The 5,109-nt window shown below is 42.3% G+C and overlaps 1 pseudogene; it reads left to right on the top strand.

The window, feature by feature from the left end:
* The window catches only part of LOC139025379 (C-type lectin domain family 19 member A-like), a 10,565-nt pseudogene extending 5,498 nt beyond the window's left edge, over positions 1–5,067 (top strand).
* Positions 5,068–5,109: the final 42 nt, after the last annotated feature.

The raw sequence follows: 5,109 nt of genomic DNA, 5'->3' as shown, positions 1-5,109 counted from the left end.
GAGAGAGATTGAAAGTCTACCTGTGTAAGGATACAGAGATAACTGATTAGTATTGGGAAGGGATACAGAGGAACTGAAGTCTACCTTGGGGTGAAGGGATACAGAGTAACTGATATATTGGTGAAGGATACAGAGTAACTGACAAGCTTGGTGAAGGAGTACAGAGTAACGAATGTCTTGGTGAAGGGAACTACAGCAGAAGTGACTGATAGTCTTGGTGACAGGATACAGAGCTAACTGAAAGTCCTGGTGAAGGGACACAGAGTAACTGAAGTCTAGTTGGTAAGTCCACTAAACACGTGACAATTTGGTATTTAGGATCCAGTCCATTAGCCGCTGCAAAGCATCAGCTGCTCTCCTGGGGTCCTTATGAAAGGAGTGCTGCAGTCTAACTAATGAACATGACAAGAAAACATTGAATGCGGAGTATTCACAATTACTTAAGAGCAGTATAACCTATTCTCTTTCAACATTTTAGTTACATTATGGTATCCTCCCTCCCTCCCCGCTCTCTCTTACCTCCCCCTCTCTCGCCTCCTCCTCTCCCATCTCCTGACCCCCCTCTCTCTCCCTCTCTTCCCCCCTCCCTCCCTCCCTCCCAGCCTTCCCCCTCACGTTGCACGAACCAGGCCTTCCCGTCACCTGTCCGTTGTTCTGGACTGAGTTGAAGGTCACTGCTACCGTTTCTTCCCCCTGAACCGGACCTGGCCGAGTGACCTGTACTGCGCTGAATTCTCCAATGGTCTCAAGTCTGCCAAACTCACCTCCGTACACGGTGAGAGGATACCTGTCCATATACACACACAAAGGTCCACACACTGCACAACTACAGGTGAGAGGACACACACACACACACACACACACACACACACACACACACACACACACACACACACACACACACACACACAACACACACACACACACACACACACACACACACACACACACACACACACACACACACACACACACACACACACACACACACACACAACCACTCACTCTCTAACTCAAACCATCCCTTGTCTGAGTTCTCAGCTGGGAGGAGAATGTGTTGTCTACGATCTCGTAAAGCCGTATCCCAGGGATACCAACAGACATATGGATCGGCCTTTCACGACAGGAGACAGGTAAGCACTGAGGGTTTCAACATTCCGGATCTTTTCCCAGAATTCCCAGGATTCTGGATTTCCTGCTTATTCCCTCCCAATTCCCGGAACTTCTGGGTAGTTTTCCAGAAACCCTATGAAGCACCACTGCCAGGATATCACTGCCTCATATGCGTGTTGTCGACAAACACACTGTACTTGTCTTTTTATGGTAAAATACTCTGGAGGAGACATCTGCAGCAGTTATCGGGATCCAATCTCTGCAGACTGTCTCCTCAGATGTTATTCCTTTGTAATACAAGGAATCTCCTAACTAGATTTATGGAAAACAGACATTTTGGGAAAGTCACCGGACATTTTTCAACACCTACTTCTACTCAATGATTTACATACAGTACCAGTCAAACAGTTTGACACACTACTCATTCAAGGGTTTTTCTTATTTTTACTATTCCTACATAATAATAGTAAAAGAATAATATGAATATCAGAACTACGAAATATACACATAGGGAAATCAAGTAGTAACCAAAAATGTGTTAAACAAATTAAACAGATTTTATTTTAATTCTTTCAAAAGTAGCCAATGACCTTTGCCTGATGACAGCTTTTCACATTCTTGGCATCTCGTCAACCAGCTTAATCTGGAATGCTTTTCCACAGTTTTGACGTTCACACATATGCTGAGCACTTGTTGCTGCTTTTCCTCACTCTGCAGTCCACTCATCCAAACCATCTCAAATTGGTTGAGGTCCGGGTGATTGGAGGCAGGTCATTGATGCAGCACTCATCACTCTCCTTCTTGGTCAATAGCCTTACACAGCTGAAGGTGTGTTGGGTCATTTTCCTTTGAAAAACAAATGATAGTCCCACTAAGCTCAAACCAGATGGGATGGCCTATCGCTGCAGAATGCTGTGGTAGCCATGCTGGTTAAGTGTGCCTTGAATTCCATATAAATCACAGACGTGTCACAGCAAAGCACCCCCACACCATCACACCTCCTCCTCCATGCTTCACGTTGGGAACCACGCATGCGGAGATCAAATCCGTTCACATCATACTCTGCGTCTCACAAAGACACGGCGGTTGGAACCAAAATATGTACTTGGTCTTTAACCAAATAGAGCTATCTTCTGTATACCACCGCTACCTTTGTCACAACACACTGATTGGCTGAAAGAAGGAAAGAAAGTCCACAAGTTAAATTTTAACAAGGCCACACCTGTTAATAAAAATGCATTCCAGGCTGATACCTCATGAAGCTGGGTTGAGAGAATGCCAAGAGTGTGCAAAGCTGTCATCAAGGCAAAGGCTGGCTATCAAAAAATATTTGATTTGTTAACACTTTCTTGTTACTACATGATTCCATATGGTGTTATTTTAATAGTTTTGATGTTTTCACTATTATTCCACATGTACAATGTAGAAATAGTCTAAATAAAATTAAAAACCTGTGTTGAAACGCCGGTCGCATCCTTCTCGGCACTAGAATAGATTTAGGTAGTTTAGAAACGCATGTATTAATGTTTACATTCGTTTTGGACACTCATTATTTTACAGGCACCTTAATGCATACTGTTAAAGTATATCATGTGTACATAAAATGTAAAATGAAAAAAATATAAAAAAAACATTTTCCTTAAAGTAAACATTTTATAGATTACTATACATCTACCAGCAAACCAAAATGGTTTCTGAGAAAGTTTCCAGAACATTCGTTAGGTTGCGGCAAATGTTCTCATAAGAAAAAACTATCCAGTTGTGCTAATGATTAGAAAGTGTTGTGTAAAACGTTTTTTTTTTAATGTTTCCAGAACGTTCCACTCACATTAGTTGTGGCAGTATGTTCTAAAAACATTACATCATCGTGGAAACCTAATGAGCACTTTGGGGATTTTTGTCCTTGGTGTATTGTTACAGGTTGTGTATAACGTTTTTAGTGAACGTCCAGTGATATTCATTTTAAAAATTTTCTGAATAACGATTTGAATGTTTTGGGACGTTATTATATCCTAATGTTAGATAAACCCAGCTAGAAATTCAATGGAAATCTAAGCTAATGTTCTAGGAACGTTCCCAGTTCGCTGGAATGCTAATAACACCCAGAGGGGTTTACCTCTAACAGAACCAACATATTAGAACAGGTCATGGTAGAAATAGTTTTTAGTTAATCTAGCTCCGTGGTCCTGGAATTCTCTCCTGAACATTTTAAAATGTGATGATCTAGTTTCGTTGGTGGAGTTTAAACACTTGATCGATGTATATTCATAGAAGAGTGTAATTGTCTTTAAGGACAGCTGTTTTAGTCAAGACTTTCGTGTTTTTAACGTAATATGTTTAGTTGTACTGTATGTGTGTTTATAGTTGTGTTTAATGTTGTGTTAGTGTATGTAAGTTTGTTTTGTATGAAACATTGTTCCCCTGCTGCTATTGGACCAAGTCTCTCTTGGAAAAGAGATGTTATCTCAATGAGAAAAACTGGATAAATAAAGGTCCAATAAAAACAGAATAAATAAACCGGGCCTGTCAGTCCAGCTCTCTGAGGAAGCCAGTCTGACGTAGATATTTCACTCTAGAAATGAACGCTGGTTTCATTAACACACTGCTAGTAAAACCACTCTAGTCACCAAGCCACCACCTCCAGATATAAGAGAACCTAGACTGAGTCTACATCCAAACTCTAGGAAGCCAGTTGACGTAGATATTTCACCTCTAGAACTGAACGGGCTGTTCATTAAAACACACTGCTCGGTAAACCCACTACGAAGTACCAAGCCACCACTCCAGAGATAGAGAACCTAGACTGAGTCTACGTCCCAAACGCACCCTTATTCCTATAGTACTCTACTGTTGATCAGAGGAGAGCCTCTGGTCAAATGTTAATGCACTACGAAGGGAATAGGAAGCAATTTAGGAAGCAGCCCAGGTTTGTTTGGTTTAGCCAGGGTTGGTGTTGATTATCACTAATATGATCCAGTCTGTATATCTGTTGCCTGAACTCACCACAGAGTGTTTTATTGGACCAGGGTAGAAGTTACCCTCTTATGAATAGATCTAGGATCAGTTTACACCTTCCTCCTATCCTACCTTAACCGTTAGGGGTAAAACACTAAGCTGTCCCCAGATCAGTGGTGTTTGTAACCTAGGGTGTTTGAACCAGCCATCATAACTACAGTGCAACTCTCATGGGAACAGCTAACAGGACATATCTGACGTGGAACCTCTTTTTACTTTCCAAATTGGATAAATTAGAGTTATACAGTTAAGAGTTTTAGGGTAGAGTCAGAGTTTAGGGTAGAGTCAGAGTTTAGGGTAGAGTCAGAGTTTAGGGTAGAGTCAGAGTTTAGGGTAGAGTCAGAGTTTAGGTAAGGGTCAGAGTTTAGGTAAGGGTCAGTTTTAGGTTTTAGCTAATCTTCCCTTTTCATTAAGCAGTCTGCCCAGGTTGTTCTATATACCATGTCATACTCTTCCTGACTATAGGAGGGCAGTCTGGAGTGGACCGACGGCAGTAACTATGAATACAGCTACTGGGATGGCAACCAGCCTGACGACGGCATACACCGCATCCCTGAAGAGGAAGACTGTGTCGAGATCTGGTACAGGCAGAACAGCGGTGAGACACACACACAGGCGCAATAAGCATAAACACACACAGGCGCAATGAGCATAAACACACACAGGCAGTCAATAATGCATGCACACAGTGTATTACCCAATAAAACATGACTGAGCCTGGGGATGACCTAAAGGTGCATGATTGAGCCTGGGGATGACCTAAAGGTTCATGATTGAGCCTGGGGATGACCTAAAGGTGCATGATTGAGCCTGGGGATGACCTAAAGGTTGATGATTGAGCCCGGGGATGACCTAAAGGTTCATGATTGAGCCTGGGGATGACCTAAAGGTTGATMATTGAGCCTGGGGATGACATAAAGGTTCATGATTGAGCCTGGGGATGACATAAAGGTTGATGATTGAGCCTGGGGATGACCTAAA

The sequence above is a fragment of the Salvelinus sp. IW2-2015 genome, unplaced genomic scaffold, assembly GCF_002910315.2.
Source record: "Salvelinus sp. IW2-2015 unplaced genomic scaffold, ASM291031v2 Un_scaffold2599, whole genome shotgun sequence".
Lineage (NCBI taxonomy): Eukaryota > Metazoa > Chordata > Actinopteri > Salmoniformes > Salmonidae > Salvelinus > Salvelinus sp. IW2-2015.
The sequence above is the reverse complement of the archived record's forward strand: the minus strand, read 5'-3'. Positions and strand labels throughout refer to the sequence as shown.